The sequence below is a fragment of the Rhinatrema bivittatum genome, chromosome 3 (genome assembly GCF_901001135.1).
Source record: "Rhinatrema bivittatum chromosome 3, aRhiBiv1.1, whole genome shotgun sequence".
In the NCBI taxonomy this organism is placed as follows: Eukaryota; Metazoa; Chordata; class Amphibia; order Gymnophiona; family Rhinatrematidae; genus Rhinatrema; species Rhinatrema bivittatum.
This window is the reverse complement of record NC_042617.1, coordinates 174469653-174491041: the sequence shown is the minus strand read 5'-3', so window position 1 is coordinate 174491041 and position 21389 is coordinate 174469653. Positions and strand designations below refer to the sequence as shown.

Here is a 21389-nt window from a genome sequence, read left to right as displayed (position 1 = left end):
TGCCTGCTTCTCTCCTGTCTTGAGCGCTCAACCCCCGGAAGCCTGGCCCCGCCCGTGCGGGTGACGTCACGCCCAAGTCCCGATATAACCGGCACTCAAACTCTCTCTCATCGCCTTGCAACAAGGTTCACAACTCCATAGTTGTTCTTAGTTGCGTTCCTGCTTCTGACTCCGGTTTGCTTTTGACTTCCGCTTCAGCCTGCTGCCTGCCTCCGACTCCGGTCTGCCTCTGACTCCACTTCAGCCTGCTGCCTGCCTCCGACTCCGGTTTGCCTCTGACTCCGCTTCTGCCTGCTGCCTGCCTCCGACTCTGGTTTGCCTCCGACTCCGCTTCAGTCTGCAGCCAGCCTCTGACCTCGGCCTGCATCCGCTTCAGCCTACAGCCTGCTTCAGCCTCCGGTTTGTTACTGATTCCGCTTCAGCCTACAGCCTGCTTCCGTCTCCGGTTTGCTACAGACTCCACTGCTGCCCACTGCCCTGCCTTCAGCCGGCCCTCGGCCCTGTACAGCCGGTCCCTTGGACTTCCTAAACTTTCTGCTTGCTCTGGTCCCGGTCTAGCCTATCTGAGTTCCTGGACTTTCTGCCTCAATACCAAGTCCGCGGACCCGGTGCCCTACGGGCTCCTCCCGGGGGGTTCCTAGTTCCTGGGTGAACACCTTCAGCTTGTGGCTCCGCCCCCCGGCCTGCCCTGTCACCCAAGGTAGGCCGGCCCAAGGGTCCACTATCTCGCCAGCAGTGTCCAACTGCAACAAATTGCACAGGTATATATAAGTGATATTGGCATAGGTAAGGTAGATTTAAAAAACCACAATAACTAATTCTGATATTTGAGAAATATTCCATTGAAATATATGTTTCCATCAGTTAGAGTCAAATTACTTCAGGTGTTGCACTCTAAACTATATTGCAAGACCATTCTTTATATCTGGATGCCAACCTATATAGATAATACCAGAGGATGCATGCTGTTTCTAGAACCCAGTACTGCTTTTATTTTAACACTTTTTTTTATTGAAAAAGGTCCATATTTTAGCATATTATACAGTGTGTATAGAATGGAAGGACAATTTTCAAATCTGTTTTGCCAAGTAAAGAGTAATTTAGCCAAGAAAATTGGCCCATCTTCCCTCCTCAGAGCAGCTAAAAAGTCCTTGTGGGGTTCACAAAGATTCGCATGAGAAACGGGTGCTCTTGGATGGGGGGAGCATGTTCAGGTCGGGGAAGTAAAGCAACGTGCCCAGAATGGCATTTTCGATCTGCACACACTCTTTCTCTCGTGCTCCTCCACCCGCAGAAATAGTAGGTGCAAAGTCTGTGGGGGGCATGTGTGCCTGTGTACCAATGTAAGACCATGTTCAGAGAAAAACTATGCATGTAGTTTCTCTTTGAAACCTGCCTGCCAGGTCCTTGAATACACAAGTACCCCTCGACTTTGCCAGCTATAGGTATATGTATGTACAGTACATGGGGTAGATTTTCAAAAGTATGCGTGGGCGTACATGTGCACGTGCTACCCAGCGCACACACATGTACGCCCGATTTTATAACATGCGTGAGCATGTTATAAAATCAGGGGTCTGTGCGCGCAAGGGAATGCACACTAGTGTACCTTGCGCACGCCGACACTCGCGGGCTTCCCTCATTCCTTTCCCCCTTAACTAACCTTCCCACCCCTTCCTCTAACCTTTCCCCCCCTAGCCCTACTCTAACCTCCCCTGCCCCCGGATCACCCCTTTAGAAAAGCCCCGGGTCTTAGACGGGTCCCAGGGCTTTACACGCGTCGCCGGGCCTTTCTAAAATAGGCTCGGCGTGCATAGGCCTTTCAAAATCCGGCCCAGTGTGCATGCGTACATATTTTATCTATCTATAGCAGATCTCGTTACTTATAGATCTAACGTAATCCTTTTTTATTTTTAATCTTTTCCATACTATTATGTAGAACAGTAGATTTTAAAATAAACACCTATATGAAGAAGAAAATACATTTGGAAAATAAAAGATACAAGATTATAAAGAGGTACCTAATGAACACTTAAAATCAGTATAAAGGAATTTTTTTGAAAGGCGTCAGCTTTTGACATTTGTGTCATTAGTTACCTGCTATCTATTATTCTACATTTATTGCTATAAGTGCAGGGTGTATGTTATTTCTTTTTAGATATTATTAATGGCATTTATTCTCTCCCACCGTGTAAAACCTTGGCATTCCTGATTGAGTCTTCACATTTGTAGACATCCATAAGGGGAATTCAAAGTGGGAGATGCTCCACTGAAGCAGATGATAAAAATTATGTTAATTTTAACAGACGAGAACTGAAATTGATCTTGAATCTGCTGCCCATTTGACTGCTCTAGAGTACAAACAAAAAACAGGGATATAGAATGCACAAAATCTCCTTCACTATAAGATGAATTTTAAAAGCCTTGGCACGTGCCAAAACCAGGAGATATACGAATATGCTGGGCTGGCACACGCTGAGCGAATTTTAAAAGGCGCCTTTATGAGCGCATATTTCCTGCTGTGTGCACAAAAATATTTTTCCCAAAAAAGGGGCGGGCATGAGCGTGGTCTGAGTGGGGCAAGGGCATTCTTAACTGTCACATTAAAACCAGCGCGTAAATACTTACATGCACAAGAGCATGTCAAGGTCCCCTGCCGTATAACTTTACTTCTGCTATGGATGGCATGAAAATCATAAAACAAAAAAAATTACACAGATCAGCAGAGTTTTTTTTCAGGGTCAAGGCTAACAGGGGGCAAAGGAGGACTATTAAAGCAGGGGGTGGTTGGAAATCCTATCCTTTAACTGGGTAAATGGGGAATAAACTGGAAAAAACGAGCAATTGCATTTGGCACACATGCCTATTAAAATCCCCCCACTGATGCAATAGAAGCGGCATTTGCACACAGAAATGCATGCACTTTAAAATTGCACATGCATGAACGTGCATTCAGCCTATTTTATAACATGCGCACATATATATGTGTGTTTTAAAATGGCTGCATCGCTGGGCATGAGCCGGCAAGCGTGCACTGGTTTGAAAATTACCGTCTATGTGTAGATGGAAGGGTTTTTTCTCCTTTTCACTGATACTGTGTTATAAAATAGCAATATTTTGTGCAACTAAGTATTTATTTTAGGTCCATATTCAGCCACTGCCAGGCTAGAAATGTTACTGGGTCATTCATCAAGCTGCGCTGGGGCCTTATGGTGTAATAAATGGGGTCTAACGTGCGATAGACATCCGATGTTTATCACGATGTGTGTTAGTATGTAAATAATATGACCATGCAAAAGCTAGCAAATTATGCAATTGAGGGACTATTTTCGCATTTAGCTGTAAAATAAAGCATAACATGGAATTTAATGTGGAAATAACATCTTTTTGATTTGCGGTAGAGTGGGAAAAAGTTTTTATTGAGCCACGGTGACCGTTATCACAGATCGCATCTATTACTGCGTGCAATAAAATGAGGCCTTCTCTCAGACACACCTATATAGCCCTGCTGGCCCAATAAAAACAGCTTTTGTTACTTGCCCTGTCTTCCTAAGGCTACAATGTTAGGGGAAAGTATACTAGTATTGGGATACTGGCTGCTTCAGTCTGCTCAACGACTACTACAACAGGCAAGAGAGATTCCAATGCCTCCTAGGGAAGTACTCACAACAGAACCAGAGCTGCAAACCCCACTGGTGGAGTGCCCTGGCCCATGTCAAGGCTTGCCACGCAAAAGGGCATGCAGGTGGTACAGGAAGCACATCTTTCATCCATGAACTACATTGCTGGGGATGCCAGAGGAACACGTGGTTAAGATGTACCATCTCAGCTCTCAGGCTATCATGAAATTATATTAAGAACTAGAGATGTGTATCATACCGGCGATCGTTTCTGCTTTCGGTTTCGTAAAACTGTGGGAAATTTCGTATCTCCCCCGGTTCGGTATTTTTTTTTTCGTGGCGAATTGTTTCCGGGTTAGCGCGCACTAATGAGAGTCAGTGCGCGCTAACATTAAACCATTAGTGCGCTCTAAACCGAAAAATGATTTTTTACGAAAATTCGTGGAAAATGTGATCGTTTATCGGTTTCACCGATACATAACTCAATAATATACCTGGACTTGACCAACATTACTCAAATAATGATTTTATTTATGAAATTGTAACCGAACTTTATTGGCACCTGTTAGAATGTACGATATCCTACATTTACTTACCTTAGTCTATGTGCAAACCGTTGCGATGGTATATAGCTTAGCGACGGTATAGAAACGTTTTTAAATAAATAAATAAATGACAAATTAGGAAATATCATACGATTTCCTAATTCGTCAAAAGACGAATGCACATCCCTATTAAGAACTCTGAGGGGATCCGGATCCCGTCACAGGAAAGTCCTGCCCTATACCAGGCCTCACCAAACTATTGTGTGCCCTGCATTTTATGGCATCTGGCTCCTTCCAAACAATGAGGGTCATTAAGGAAATGTCATAAATGTCTTTTTCCCTCTGACTAGGCCAAATCATAACAGCTGTATGTAACCACATTGATGGTCACGGCAACACTCAAGCACCTGGTTTTGAAGAAGAGGAGGAGAAGCCAACTAACAAGTAATAAGTATATAGGCTACCAACCCACAAAATGAAAACTGAATAATGATGTAGATACACAAACTCATCTCATTCCATGGCAGACCTCATACGGGGCATACGTATCTAGTGCCAATGCGCAGTAGTACAGCAGCGATATAATCATTGGTCTATTGCCCGATGTGTATTTTTTTTCAAAAACTTTTCCTCATGCGTAGGTGAACAATAAAATAGCCCATTGGCATATCACAAAATATATCGCAAGTGAATAATAAAGTAGCTTATCTTTTCTGAAGCTTTACAGATTTCATTTCCATCTTTCTGAAGATTCGCAGATTTTATGCTCAAGAAATTAGCAGAGACATGGGCGTGAGGACATGCACGGAGTCAAGCCCGACACGGACCGCGTTTCGGCTAAACGCCTTCTTCAAGGGCCAACAGTATCTGAAAGAAACATCTTAAATAAATCAACCATTCAGCAAAAACTTAAAGCTATATTTATAAGAATCTTTAGTAGCAGTGGTACGAACGTGAAATTGAGAATAGCAGCAGCATCGTTGACGGTAATAATTTCTTTCTCTGCTAAAGGGAACGTAAGCGCGCCATTTTTTAAATAGTAAATAGCCAATCAGAGTGAGTGCTCCGCCCAGGAAGTGACGAGCATGGAGCTTAAAAAAATCATATCAGGGAATACCATTCGATGGCTGCATTAAGGCCATCAGGATCTGTACAGCGTAGTTGAAATATCCAACGTTGTTCTCGTTGATTAAGAAGTCTCTGGAGGTCTCCCCCTCTTAAAGTAGGGAAAATGCGGTCGATGACCCGCCATTTAAGGTCCAAAAACTGATGTTGATTGTCAAGACAATGTTGAACAATAGGCGCATTGATTTTGCAGGTATTAAGGCAGCTCCGATGTTCTATTAATCGTGTTTTGATGTTACGTTTGGTTCTTCCAACATAAAATTTATTGCACGGACAAATGATAATATATATAACATAAGAAGTGGAACAGGTAGAGTGAAAATGAGCATTATGAATGGTGCCAGCACTGTCAGTCCATGAGGGGCCATCCAAAGATTGCACACACATTGAGCACTTGCCGCAAGCCCAGTGACCAAGGGGTTCATTAGAATCTGTAGGGGAACAGGTATGTATCTGGGTCTGGGTCAACAAGTCCCGTAGATTTTTTCCTCTGCTGAAAGCAATTAACGGAAAGTCTTGAAAGACCTGATGAGTCTGCACAATATGCCAATGGTCTCGTATGATCTTAACAACATCCTGTGCCCTAGAAGAATATCGGAGTGTGCACACAAGCGGAGGATCCAACCGGCCTTCAGTAGGCTCTAACAATAGCCATTCACGTTGTGCATTATATGCTCTTTTTAATGCTTTCTTAATCACAGTGGGGGGATACCCACGATGCAACAGTCTGGATGCCAGAGCTTGTGCTTGGGTACAAAACTCTGCTTTGTCAGTGCAGAGACGCCTTCGCCGTCTCTGCACTGACAAAGCAGAGTTTTGTACCCAAGCACAAGCTCTGGCATCCAGACTGTTGCATCGTGGGTATCCCCCCACTGTGATTAAGAAAGCATTAAAAAGAGCATATAATGCACAACGTGAATGGCTATTGTTAGAGCCTACTGAAGGCCGGTTGGATCCTCCGCTTGTGTGCACACTCCGATATTCTTCTAGGGCACAGGATGTTGTTAAGATCATACGAGACCATTGGCATATTGTGCAGACTCATCAGGTCTTTCAAGACTTTCCGTAATTGCTTTCAGCAGAGGAAAAAATCTACGGGACTTGTTGACCCAGACCCAGATACATACCTGTTCCCCTACAGATTCTAATGAACCCCTTGGTCACTGGGCTTGCGGCAAGTGCTCAATGTGTGTGCAATCTTTGGATGGCCCCTCATGGACTGACAGTGCTGGCACCATTCATAATGCTCATTTTCACTCTACCTGTTCCACTTCTTATGTTATATATATTATCATTTGTCCGTGCAATAAATTTTATGTTGGAAGAACCAAACGTAACATCAAAACACGATTAATAGAACATCGGAGCTGCCTTAATACCTGCAAAATCAATGCGCCTATTGTTCAACATTGTCTTGACAATCAACATCAGTTTTTGGACCTTAAATGGCGGGTCATCGACCGCATTTTCCCTACTTTAAGAGGGGGAGACCTCCAGAGACTTCTTAATCAACGAGAACAACGTTGGATATTTCAACTACGCTGTACAGATCCTGATGGCCTTAATGCAGCCATCGAATGGTATTCCCTGATATGATTTTTTTAAGCTCCATGCTCGTCACTTCCTGGGCGGAGCACTCACTCTGATTGGCTATTTACTATTTAAAAAATGGCGCGCTTACGTTCCCTTTAGCAGAGAAAGAAATTATTACCGTCAACGATGCTGCTGCTATTCTCAATTTCACGTTCGTACCACTGCTACTAAAGATTCTTATAAATATAGCTTTAAGTTTTTGCTGAATGGTTGATTTATTTAAGATGTTTCTTTCAGATACTGTTGGCCCTTGAAGAAGGCGTTTAGCCGAAACGCGGTCCGTGTCGGGCTTGACTCCGTGCATGTCCTCACGCCCATGTCTCTGCTAATTTCTTGAGCATAAAATCTGCGAATCTTCAGAAAAGATGGAAATGAAATCTGTAAAGCTTCAGAAAAGATAAGCTACTTTATTATTCACTTGCGATATATTTTGTGATATGCCAATGGGCTATTTTATTGTTCACCTACGCATGAGGAAAAGTTTTTGAAAAAAATACACATCGGGCAATAGACCAATGATTATATCGCTGCTGTACTACTGCGCATTGGCACTAGATACGTATGCCCCGTATGAGGTCTGCCATGGAATGAGATGAGTTTGTGTATCTACATCATTATTCAGTTTTCATTTTGTGGGTTGGTAGCCTATATACTTATTACCACATTGATGGTAACATAAGATTCCCTCATGAAAGGCAGGACTTGCTGGACTTGGAGAGGTTTTTATGCCATTTCCAACTTTCTAAATATTCTGGGAGCTATTGACTGCACTCATATAGCCATTATCCGACCCTGTGGCAGGGAGGACATCTACTGCAACAGAAAACTCTTCTACTCCATCAATATGCAAGTGGTCTGTGACGCTCGACTACGCATCCTCGATGTGCACGCCAGGTGCCCGGGAGCTGCATATGATTCCTTTATACTTATACAATCTGGCCTGTTTGAACAATTTAAAGACGGCCTCTACAGTGACAGTTGGCTTATAGTTAAGAGCAGTGTTTCTCTATAGTCCCTCTCCGGCTTTGTGTTTACAGCAAATGGCACTGAAACGGGGGGACTTTCAGGGATGTGACTGCATCAGTTACATTACAAGTGGCTTGCACAGTTAGGTCAAGAGAAACCATAGTGTTAGGGCCCAGCTTTCTCTCTTCAAGCTGTAGAGGATTAATAATGTTATGTGTCCCTACAAAGTACTCTCCAGTAAGGTCAGTGTGTGACTGAGCACTACGCCTTTGACCCTGTCTTAGCTCTCACATGTTGGCAAGATAGTTGCATAGATATAATGGAATTCCAGTAGGGCCTAGTACATGGAGCCAAATGCTCTATAAGTCATAGAAATTACAAGTAGCTCAGCTGCTTAAGGGCACAGCCTGGAGCTACAAGTTTACAGTTACAATTATCAATCACAGACTTGACGTGCTACAGCCAGATTCCCTAGCTGACATCTGTGTGCATCTGAATATTTTTATTTTTATTTATTTATTAAAAAATTTGTCTATACCGTCGTTAAGTTAAATAACCATCACAACAGTTTACAGAAGGGCACGATGACAAATCAGTGAACACAGATGTCTGTCATGCTGCCAGGTGAAGACAATCTTCTGTGGGTAGTATTGACTTTGATTACTTCATAAACAAGTAGGGACAAGCTTGGCATAGAAATCATTGAGGTTGATGATAAACAGGCCAGGAACAGAATATTTGGGCCTCACTAGCTAACCAAAGTGCTGGAGTTAGTCTGTAAACAACATGTCTTAACAGATGTTTTGCATCCGTCGGTCGCCGTCTCTGCCTCACCTCTTTTCTACCTTTCTCCTCCTCCATAGGTAAGATGGCTGCCTCTGGTGCTGAGTGCCGAAACCCTTGACATCTCCAACACAGCATGGGCATCCCCGTCCACCATGCTGCTTCCTGTGGCCTCCTAGGGCATGCGCGCGCATGCTGCCTACACTTATCAATATGTCACGGCGGGAACCTCGGGGGCGTCCCCACCACATGACATCAGTACCTCCGAGTATTTAAGCCTCCGCTCCGCTCCAATTCAACGAGTTAGCAAGGACTTCGGTTTTGCTACTCTGACCGCTTCTAAGCTGCTCGCTTGGATTCCTCGCTCTTGCAGAAGCTCTGGGCACCCATTCCTTGGGGGCCTTTCGCTTCTATCTACCCTTCGGGGTTTCTCTACCTAACCTAGACAACCGCTCCTCGGGGGTCTTATCTACTTTCGTTACAGGATTCCTCAGCACTCCTAGGTACTCGCTCCTCGAGGGCCTTTCGAGCTAAGGGTATCCTGCACCTCGGGTCCTTTTCTTCATCTGCTACCAAGGAGGATTCCTGCACTGCTCTCTGTGAGTACCTCTATGCTCCAGCTCTCCATTTCCACCCTTCAGGTTCAGCTTATCCTGCTCTGCGGAACACTACCAACCTTGCTACATCCGGGTGAGATCATCTACATCTGAGACTGTCTGAGCATATTGGAATTTTTCTGGACTACAGTGCTATCTGTGCCTGTGCAAGTATCATCTATCTACAGCAGTACAATAAAGCTTTCTCCCTCAGTGTCTGCTTCCTGAGTCTAGCCTATTGCTGTGGTTCCCCACGGGGCCCCTCCCCATGCAAGGAGTCATCACCATTGCGACCAAGAGTCCACACTATGCCACAAACCCAACAGATTGCTAACTCCATGGACTTGGCTCAGCTCGCGGTCTTGCAGGCCATTCCTGGCCTAGCCCAGCGGATCACTGAGCAACAAAAGTCTCTGGAAAGCCTGGCTACTGACTTCAATCAGTTGCATGCTCAACTGAATACCTCAGCAACTCCAGTGAAAGAATTGCTGTCTCCGGTGGTGACCGTCAAAACCACTGTACCTTTATCCACGCCTACCCGCTTCAAGGTCGAAGCACAGATGTGTAGAGGGTTTGTTAATCAATGCAGCATCCATTTTTCTTTACAGCCTACCCTCTTTCCTACAGAAGCTTCCAAGACCACCTACACCTATCCCTGCTTGAAGGAAGAGCCTTGGCTTGGGCTTCACCATTATGGGAACGTGAAGATCCTATCCTGAATGACCTACCAGGATTTCTGAAACTTTTTAAGTCTGTCTTCGATGACCCGGCTCACAAGACCGTCGCTGGATCTGCTCTGCTTAATCTCCAGCAAGGTAATAAGCCGCTTATTGACTATGGGGCGGATTTTAAAAGGCCTGCGCGCCGGCACGCCTATTTTGCATAGGCCGCCGGCGCGCGTAAGTCCCGGGGCTTTGGAAAAGGGGCGGGGAGGGGGCGTGTCCGGGGGCGTTCCTGAAATGACGCGGCATTTTGGGGGCGTGCCGCCGGCCCGGGGGCATGGTCGAGGCCTCCGGACCAGCCCCCGAGACCGGAGGACAGAGCGGGGCTGCCGGCCGGCGCGCGCAAAGTTACGCCTGCTTTCAGCAGGCGTAACTTTGCCGACAAAGGTAGGGGGGGGTTTAGATAGGGCCGGGGGGATGGGTTAGGTAGGGGAAGGGAGGGGAAGGTGGGGGGAGGGCGAAGAAAAGTCCCTCCAAGGCCGCTCCGAAATCGGAGCGGCCTCGGAGGGAACAGGCAGCGCGCGCTGGGCTCGGCGCGCGCAGGTTGCACAAATGTGCACCCCCTTGTGCGCGCCGACCCCGGATTTTATAAGATACGCTCGGCTACGCACCTTCAATCTATTGTCGTCTATCCATGGGGAACCACTTCCTGGAGAAGTTTCATTGATTACCCAGGCCATTGGCCTGCGCACCGGAGCTTTACACTTTGAATCCATTTCCTTCCTCGTATTGGAAAAGGCCATGCATCCGGTGGTACTTGGACTGCCTTGGCTACAAGATCATATGCCTCAGTTTGATTGGGCCATGCTGGAATTATCCCAGTGGGGACCTGGCTGTCATGGTCGGTGTCTCGTGGAAGTCTCGCCGCTAATATGCATGCCCACTAAGCCAATGTTACCTGGCCTACCTCCACAATACGCCTCCTTCCAGGATGTCTTCTCTAAACAAACAGCAGATGTACTTCCACCACACAGAGTTTTTGACTGCGCTATAAACCTGAAACCCAATACGGAGCCTCCCAAGGGAAGAGTTTACACTCTTTCTGCAACTGAGACTAAGGCCATGTCCGCCTACATACATGAGAACCTTCAAAAGGGATTCATCAGAACTTCCAAATCCTCTGCTGGTGCAGGCTTCTTTTTTGTAGGAAAAAAAGATGGCACCTTACGCCCCTGCATCGACTACAAGGGTCTGAATGAGATTACCATCAAGGACCGGTATCCCCTGCTCTTGATTTCTGAACTATTTGACAGGCTCCAAGGAGCCAAGATATTCTCTAAACTGGATCTCAAAGGAGCTTACAAATTGGTGCGTATTCGTGAAGGAGACGAATTGAAGACTGCTTTTAACACCCGCGATGAACACTTCAAATATCTCGTCATGCCCTTCGGATTGAGTACTGCACCTGCATTCTTTCAAAATATGATGAACGACATTTTACGGGACTCACTATATCAATGTGTAGTAGTATATCTTGATGATATTTTGATCTTCTCTCAAGATCTACAAACACATCAGGAGGACGTCAAGAAGGTTTTAAGATGCCTGCGAGAGTACAACTAATACGAAAGCTAGAGAAGTGAGAATTCCACAAGGAGTCTTCACCCTTCCTGTGCTACATTGTTTCTAAAAACGGGTTTCAGATGGACCTCAAGAAATTAGAAAGGATTGGCCCCAACCTACAGGCCTGAAGGCATTGCGCCGCTTCTTGTGCTTCACGAACTACTATCGTTCCTTTATCAAGAACTATTCATTATTGACAGTCCCTCTCACAGCTATGACCAGAAAGGGAGCCAATCCCGCCGACTGGTCTCCTGAAGCCATATGAGCCTTTCTGACACTCAAAGAGGCATTTCAAAAGAAGCCGTGCCTCCGTCATCCAGACCCGCATCGCCCATTCATCGTCAAGGTCGGCGCATCAGATGGCGTGGGAGTAGTTTTAAGCCAGTTTAGTGAATCCAATGTGCTCCATCCCTGCTCCTTCTTCTCAAGGCAGTTCTCGCATGCAGAAAGAAATTACGGAATCGGAGACAAAGAATTAGTCGCAATCAAGCTGGCCTTTGAGGAGTAGTGTCCTTGACTGGAAGGCGCACAACACCAAATAGTAGTGTACACCGATCACAAGAACTTGGAGTACCTCAGACATGCTCAACAACTCAATCACCATCAAGCAAGATAGTCCCTGTTCTTTAACAGATTCGACTTCCTCTTGAAATACCGTCCAGGAGAGAAGAACACTCGGGCTGATGCCTTGTCATGATCCTTCTCCCCTCAGGATGTGCCAGACGAACCCCGTCACATCATTGAATCCGGGAGAGTGGTTCTTGCAGTCACTCATGTGGTACCCGCTGGGAAGACGGTTGTGGACAGAAATCAAAGGAAGAAGCTGTTAAAGTGGGTGCACGATTCCCGTCTGGCCGGTCATCCTGGACAGAGTCATACCTTGGCCATGTTACAGAGGTATTACTGGTGGCCAACCATGAAAAAGGATGTACAAGCTTATGTGGGTTCCTGAGCTGTTTGCACCAAGCAAATGCCGCCAGCCAGATGTCCTTGGGGTTTGTTACAACCCTTACCAGTGCCGGATGAACCCAGGACACATATAGCAACTGATTTTGTGGTAGACTTGCCACTCTCCAATGGAAACAACACCATTTGGGTCACCGTTGACCACTTCTCCAAGATGGCACATTTTGTAGCCTTACCAGGGATACCCTCTGCTGTGGTTAGCGAGACTCTTCATCAAACACATCTTCCGCCTTCATGGTATGCCTAAGCATATTCTGTCTGACAGAGGATTACAATTCACTGCTAAATTTTGGAGAGCCTTATGTCAAAAATTTGACATCTCCTTGGACTTGACCTCCACTTACCACCCTCAGTCTAATGGACAGACTGAAAGAATGAACAGAACGCTTAAACAGTTTCTACAGTCCTACGTTAATTCAAGACAAAGTGACTGGGCAGAACTGCTGCCTTGGGCAGAATTTGCTATCAACTCGTATCCTGCTACATCTACGGGGTCTTCTCCCTTCCAACTCGTCTATGGACAACAGCCGCTTCCTCCTCTGCCAATTCCCTTATCTGTGGCTTCTCCTGCCGCACAGGCTACTGCAGCAGAGTAATCTCAACTTTGGAAGCAAACGAAGGATCTACTCCTCAAAGCAGGACAGAAAGCAAAAAAGATCTACGATGCTCACCATCGTGAGGCACCACAGTTTCAGCCTGGAGACAAAGTCTGGCTGAGTACCAAGTTTCTCCATCTTAAACTACCTTCAGCACGTTTTGCACCTCACTATGTAGGACCCTTTGCTATCCTTCGACGCTTGGGAAATCTGACGTACAGTTTGAGATTACCTCCATCAATGAGAACACACAACGCCTTCCATGTTTCTCTGTTAAAACTTTTGATGCTCTCTGAGTTCTCCAAAAAGACCCCAGAACCAACAAATCTGGACACAGAGGACGACATAGAATATGCTGTGGATGGCATCTTGGATGTCCGTAAGAGGCAAGATGTGGGAATACCTCATCTCCTGGGAAGGATATGAACCAGAAGAAAACTCATGGGGGCCTTTGGCCAACATCATGGCCAACATGGTACGTCAATTCCATCTTGCATACCCATGAAAACCAAGACCACCGGGAAGAGGTCCTGTAGGGGGCCCTTTGAAGGGGGGTTACTGTTGCGTCCATTGGTCGCAGACAGCTGCGATCGCTCTGCCTCACCTCTTTTCTAACTTTCTCCTCCTCTATGGGTAAGATGGCTGCCTCCGGTGCTGTGTGCCGAAACCCTCAGCGTCTCCAACACAGCATGGGCGTCCTGGTCCACCATGCGGCTTCCTGTGGCCTCCTAGGGCATGCGTGCGCACGCTGCCTACACTTATCAATACGTCATGGCGGGAAACTCGGGGGCGTCCCCACCGCATGATGTCAGTACCTCCGGGTATTTAAGCCTCCGCTCCACTCCAATTCAACGAGTTAGCAAGGACTTCAGTTTTGCTACTCTGACCGCTTCTAAGCTGCTCGATTGGATTCCTCGTTCCTGCAGAAGCTCTGGGCACCCGCTCCTCGGGGGCCTCTCGCTTCTATCTACCCTTCGGGGTTTCTCTACCTAACCTAGACAATCGCTCCTCAGGGGTCTTATCTACTTTCATTACAGGATTCCTCAGCGCTCCTAGATACTCGCTCCTTGAGGGCCTTTCGAGCTAAGGGTATCCTGCACCTCGGACCGTTTTCTTCATCTGCTACCAAGGAGGAATCCTGCACTGCTCTCTGTGAGTACCTCTATGCTTCAGCTCTCCATTTCCACCCTTCAGGTTCGGCTTATACCGCTCTGCAGAACACTACCAACCTTGCTACATCTGGGTGAGATCATCTACATCTGAGACTGTCTGAGCATATTGGAATTTCGCTGGACTACAGTGCTATCCATGCCTGTGCAAGTAACATCTATCTACAGCAGTACAATAAAGCTTTCTCCCTCAGTGTTTGCTTCCTGAGTCTAGCCTATTGCTATGGTTCTCCACAGGGCCCCTCCCCATGGGGGAAGTCATCACCACTGCATCCGTCTAACCTATGCCACAAACCCAACAGATGTGTGTGTCTGGGTGAATGATGTGCTGTGCTAGCCTCTGTCTATATCTGTGTCTTGGGGTGATGCAGGCTTGTATTTATCTTCCGTACCACACCTATGCATACACCAGAGCATGCACATACTGGCTTTTGACACAAGCAATCCTGTGCTTCCATTCTATACAATGGATACTACAGCTATGCTAATGTGTAGGCAGGGACTAAATGGTCTCACGCATTGTTACCAAACATTCTACCTTGGCCTGACACTGTTTTTTCATTCAGTCGAGAAGGGGGTGTGATAATTGGCAGCATAAGAGCTCAGATATGCAATTCCACTTTGTCCGATGAGTAGATATCTGCCTGTAGTGTACACCTCCCCCCTCCCCCTCCCCCCAACACCTGAGGCTCACCCACCGAATACATGGAGTGGGCCAATTTATATTGGTATGGGGGGTGTGCCTGATTGGAAAAGCCTCAGCTGCTGGGGAGGCTGTGGTGTTTGGGGGGGGGGGGGATTTAGATGATGTACATTTATTTTGGGCATACAAGGATGGAGGGAAGGGGAAGGCAAATGACGTCATCATGGCAGGTACTTTCATGTTCACCAGATAAATGGGTTGGGGGAGGGGCCTGGGCCAGCAGGTTGATGATACCTGGCGGTGGGGGGTTGACAGGAGGCCTGCTAGGACCCCTATTTGATGCTGTCTTTTTCGAGACAGAGGTCTACTTACCCATGTATCTGTAGAAGATATCCAGGTAACTAGACAGTGAGCCTGCTACACAAGACCGCATCACTTGTGGCTTACTCTGCCATATGTACATGCTGGCAGGTTAGGCCTACAGATTATCTGCCTTATGTAGCTGCATATGTTTTGGGTGCACAGATTAGATGGCACTTTCATCCTGCTGATTATAGGGGACAGGTTCTGCTGCTAACTGTAGACGCATCACTTGTCCACTACCCAACCTCTGTCTACTTGCAGCCTGCTAGAAGACAGTGTCACCCCAGAAAGTGGTCTGTACGAAAAGCTCATAGAGGCTGCTGTGTGACAACTGAGGAGCAGTCATGGAAGTGTAGAAGATAGATATTCCCCACTGTCCAAGAGCAGACAGCAATGAGGCCTTCAGTTGCTTAGGATCAGGCAGACTTCAACAGACTGGCTCCCTCCCCTGGACTGCCTTGTTGATCTGCCTTCATGGGTTGTTGATCTGTACATACCTATAAACTAAGGATGATCTCACATGGTTCCCACATATTGTAATTCTCTAGGACCCCGGTGATGAGCATCTCGTTGTCCTTGATGTTGAACTTATATGCGCAAAGATGAGGCTGATTTGCTGTCTGCCACTTCCACTTCTGGAGAGGTGTCACTTTCCTTGCTCTTGCTCCCCTCACTTCCTCCCCCACCCTCCTGCACTTGCCCTGCCAACTCCCCTCCCCCTGTATAACCCTACTCCCGCCACACTTGACTGTCTATACCCTTCCCCCTCCCATCTTCTCCTATCCCTTCCCTCCTCCTTTTCTCTACTCCTGCCCTATTCCTACTACTCCTGCCCTCATCCTCCCCCCTCCTCCTCTCCTATTCTCTCTCCCTACACCTTCCACACTCCATTTTCTCAGGTCCTCATTCCTCCTCCACCACTCCACACTCCTATACCACTCCACCACCACACAAAGAGAAACTGACAAACAAGACAAACTAACAAAAACTTCCATCCACAGATAAAGACAAGAAACAAAGGTAAAGGTAAACAAATGAGAACACAGAACAGGATAACTCACTCAGAAATCGCAAAGAACCTCTACTAAACTCCAACCAACTAAGAACTCACTTCCTCTCCTCTCTCTCCCACACCTGACACACACTCAAAGAGGCAGCTGCAGGAAGCTGGTATATATATAAACAAAGAAAATAACGCACCAGACGAAAAATGACACATGATGCAATAAAATATTAAAAGTTGCTAAACTTATGTAAGCGATGCGGTATATAAATAATTCCCCTAACCACGCCCATTTTTTTCTTATTGCGGATGCTAAAATGCTTCATTTACAGCATTTTGATAATTCTAGGCCTTAGTCGGCTAAACTTATCCGGCTAATTTTTGAGGGATACTCAGAGGTACAGGTGCACTACTGAATATCACCAGCTATCTTAAAATTAGTCAAATAAGTTTATCTAGCAAACTTTAAGCCAACTCTTCAGCTGTCCTAACGTTATCTGGTGATGTTAGCCAGATAATGCAGAAAATCAGCATTTACCCAGCTAACGTAGCTGGATTCCCCTCTGGCACACCCCCACCCCCAAGTTAGCCTGGATCCTGGACAAACATAGCCACCTAGTTTACAATTAAGGTTTGACAATGAGCTGCAAGTATGCTAGAAATGGGTCCGGCATACTTTGCAGTTGCAAAGGCTATTTGAAAATTGACTCCTATACACTCATTTGTTTGAGATCCATAGTTTCATTACTACTATTAACTTTTAATAGTGCACTTACTCCAGCAGCAAAGAGATACATAGGTACAAATGACTGCATAACCAAGTGAGGAGGTCACCCAGTCCATGAAGCTTGAGTTACATGCTCAACGTTTAAAGGGCTCTCTGGTTTCAGGAAAGCAGCAGAACCATATTGGAAAATCAAAATAAAAAAGGTCCAATTCCATAAAGGAAAGAAAGCCTCATCATTCATGTTTTGTTTTGGGTTTCCTTTTCCTTCTTTTTCTAAGCCTTCAGTTGAAACCAAGAATACATACACAATGTTAATGCAAACTTCAAACAAAAACGCATTTGATATAACTGATACAGGTTGGAAAATCTAAATCAGTTGAATTTACAAGTTCCATCTGCCCCGTTAAACGCCACTCTTTGCATATTTCCACTGCAGTATACCAAACACATTTAAGCTGCTGACAGATTAATGTTTAGATCACTTGTGGCATACATTCTTGGGTTCTTACACAATGCTCTTATAAGGAAATAGAGCTCAAACAGCACTTAAGCACAAGTCTGGGGTAATGGGCATTGCTCTGAATACAATGTCTTTACTCCGTATCATAATCAGAGACTTGGTATCTCAGCGTAAGTCATACCTGTCATTAAAGCTGACAGCATACACCAGCTAAACAAAGCCATGTGAACATTTGTCAAAATACAATCACTGGAGCCCAAGCATTCAAGGTGAACGAAGTTCACAAGTGTACCAAAGAACAGCCTGTTCTGTTTATTGGAATATTATTTATTTGTCATAAAAATTATGTTTTCTCTTTTCTATTTATTTTAAAGGTACCATTAGGGGACGGAACATCAGCAGAGTTACTATGGGAAAGGAGGAATTCATTATTGGGATATAATAAAATGACACAATAGAGTTATCTGAGTTGGGGCAGGCACTTGAAGAATGAGTTGTATGAGGTGAGAAGGAGAGGATAAAACATGCCACAGAAATTTAAGTATGACCACAGTCTTCCCCTTATTCCAAATGGGAAGGCTCCAAATAAAAAGGTTTCTTTCGTTATAAAGATCAACATATTGTGTTTGCATACCACCGGGCAATGCCAGATGTCTCGTATTTGTTTCTGCCTTTGAAGCCTCCACTATTAGAGGGTAATTTTCAATGGTGTACATTAACTCAGCACATATACACATATGCTGGTTTGTCTAAAGTTACAGCCCCAAAGCTTAAACAATACCATTTATCTCTGCCCCAAAAGTAAATGCATATTTTTGTAATCAAGTGGGAGCACTGAGAGGAGAGGATCACCTTGCTGGTGGCTGAAAGGAATCAGTAAGTTTTGCTTGGGAAATTTATTTTTAAAGTATTGGGGAGAAGTAAACTATTGGGGTATATCATTCAATATGTTTGTGCTTTTACTAGTTAGTCAGGCAGCTAATAAACAGAAGTTAGTGTGTTTGTATTTCCCAACCTTCCCATCCCTCACCTACCCACCCCAACTCATTCTTTAATTTATAAGCAGGTGCCACTTTCACACACAAAAAAATAAAAAATAAAAATCAGCCTTTTAACTTCACTACTCAAACTCCCCATACCTTACTGAGAGCTTGATCATTCCCCTGTAGGCCACTACCAAACATATAGGGGCGGATTTTCAGAGCCCTGCTCGCCTAAATCCGCCTAAATCCGGGCGGATTTAGGCATGCAGGGCCCTGCGCGCCGGTGCGCCTATGTTCAATAGGCCTACCGGCGCGCGCAGACCCCGGGACTCGTGTAAGTCCCGGGGTTTGGCGAGGGGGGCGTGTCGGGGGTGGGCCCGGTCGGCGCGGCGTTTTGGGGGCATGTCGGCAGCGTTTTGGGGGCGGGCCTGGGGGGCGTGGTTATGGCCCGGGGCGGTCCGGGGGCGTGGCTGCGCCCTCCGTACCCGCCCCCAGGTCGTGTCCCTGCGCGCTAGCGGCCCGCTGGCGCACGGGGATTTACGTCTCCCTCCGGGAGGCGTAAATCCCCCGACAAAGATAAGGGGGGGTTTAGACAGGGCCGGGTGGGTGGGTTAGGTAGGGGAAGGGAGGGGAAGGTGAGAGGAGGGCAAAAGAAAACGGGGGTAGGCTGCGCGGCTCGGCGTGCGCCGGCTATACAGAATCGATAGCCTTGCGCGCGCCGATCCAGGATTTGCGCGGCTACGCGCGTATCTACTAAAATCCCGCGTACTTTTGCTGGCGCCTGATGCGCCAGCAAAAGTACGCCAATTTGCGCGGTTTGAAAATCTACCCCATAGTGAATACACTAATACATTTAAAGGACGCTAATTAGACACATTCCTATTCCCATAGCAACCTAAAACTTAACTAGGAACTGAACAAATTTGAGATGAAGGCAGTAGTCCAGCAACAAGAGATGGGGACCTCCCAGTCTTTTGCATCGAGTGTCACATGTATGATTTTTTACCCACCAATGAGAAGTTGTACATGTGCATCTGATGCAAAGAGCTCCTGTCTCAGAGAACGAATTCAATCTCTGGAGTCCAGAGTGGCAGACATCGAGGAGCTGAGGCAGACATAGAGGTATATAGATGAGACCTTCAGGGACATAGTAGCCAAGTCCCAACTTCAGACTGGCAGCCCTGGTGCTGCCTTGGAGGAAGAAGGTCTCATGATTGGACAGCATCAACTGATACAGCAGGAAAGGATCCTTTAGCAATGACCTGCTCTCCAGGTGGTGCATTGTCCTTTTACACCGAGGATGTGTCTCCCAGGGCTACTGCCCAGGAGGGAAGGGTTAGGTCGGCCATCATAGTTGGTGATTCGATTATTAGGAATGTAGACAGCCAGGTGGCTGGTGGGTGTGAGGATCACCTGGTAACATGCCTACCTGGTGCGAAGGTGGCAGACTTCATGCATCACCTAGATAAGATTTTAGACAGTGCTGGAGAGAAGCCAGCTGTTGTGGTACATGTGGGAACCAACGACATAGGAAAATGTGGGAGGGAGGTTCTGGAAGCCAAATTTAGGTTCTTAGGTAGAAAGCTGAAATACAGAACCTCCAGGGTAGCATTCTCTGAAATGATTCCTGTTTTACGCGTAGGTCCCCAGAGGCAGGCAGAGCTCCGGAGTCTCAATGAGTGGATGAGAAGATGGTGCAAGTAAGAGGGATTCAGTTTTGTAAGGAACTGGGGAACCTTTTAGGGAAGAGGGAGTCTTTTCGAAAGGGATGGGCTCCACCTTAACAAAGGTGGAAACAGACTGCTGGCGCTAACCTTTAAAAAGGAGATAGAGCAGCTTTTAAACTAGAACAAAGGGGAAAGCTGACAGTAGCTCAGCAGCGTATTGTTCGGAGGGAGGTATCTTCAAAGGATACTAATGATGCATTAGAATTAGGGCATCCCAACAATGAGGTTCCAATAATAAGAAAAGTAGTCTAAGTGCCTGTAATTAAAAACTCACCTGAGTAAAAAATTCCTCATCAATTAAAAAGCAGAATGTTAATACAAACAAAAAACACACTTTGAAATGTTTGTATGCTAACGCCAGAAGTCAAAGAAGTAAGATTGGAGCATTAGAATGTATAGCAGTGAATGATGACATAGACTTAATTGGCATCTCAGAGACATGGTGAAAGGAGGATAACCAATGGGACAGTGCTATACTTTCCGGAGAAGGTTTTCATGGGTAATGATCCAAATGGACTGAACCAAATCACAGTAAATCTAGAAGATGTGGCAGGCCTGACTGACAAACTAAAGAGTAGTAAATAACCTGGACTGAATGGTATACACCCCAGGGTTCTGAAGGAACTAAAAAATGAAACTTCAGATCTATTAGTAAAAATGTATAACCTATCATTAAAATCATCCATTGTACCCGAAGACTGGAGGGTGGCGAATGTAACCCCAATATTTAAAAAGGGCTCCAGAGGCAATCCAGAAAACTACAGACCAGTTAGCCTGACTTCAGTGCCAGGAAAAATAGTACAAAGTGTTCTAAAAATCAAAATCACAGAACATATAGAAAGGCATGGTTTAATGGAACAAAGTCAGCATGGCTTTACCCAAGGCAAGTCTTGCCTAACAAATCTGCTTCATTTTTTTGAAGGCGTTAATAAACATGTAGATAAAGGTGAACTGGTAGATGTAGTATATTTGGATTTTCAGAAGGCATTTGACAAAGTTCCTCATGAGAGGCTTCTAGGAAAAGTAAAAAGTCATGGGATAGGTGGCGATGTCCTTTCGTGGATTACAAAACTGGTTAAAAGACAGGAAACAGAGAGTAGGATTGAATGGACAATTTTCTCATTGGACGACGGTGGGCAGTGGAGTGCCTCAGGGATCTGTACTGGGACCCGTGCTTTTCAATATATTTATATATGATCTGGAAAGGAATATGATGAGTGATGTAATCAAATTTGCAGA

General features: G+C 45.9%; 1 protein-coding gene across 1 annotated transcript in view; it reads right to left on the bottom strand.

Moving 5' to 3' along the window:
* Nucleotides 1-21389, bottom strand: part of SMYD3 (SET and MYND domain containing 3) — a 1539893-nt gene that overhangs the window by 110676 nt on the left and 1407828 nt on the right. The window lies entirely within an intron of this gene.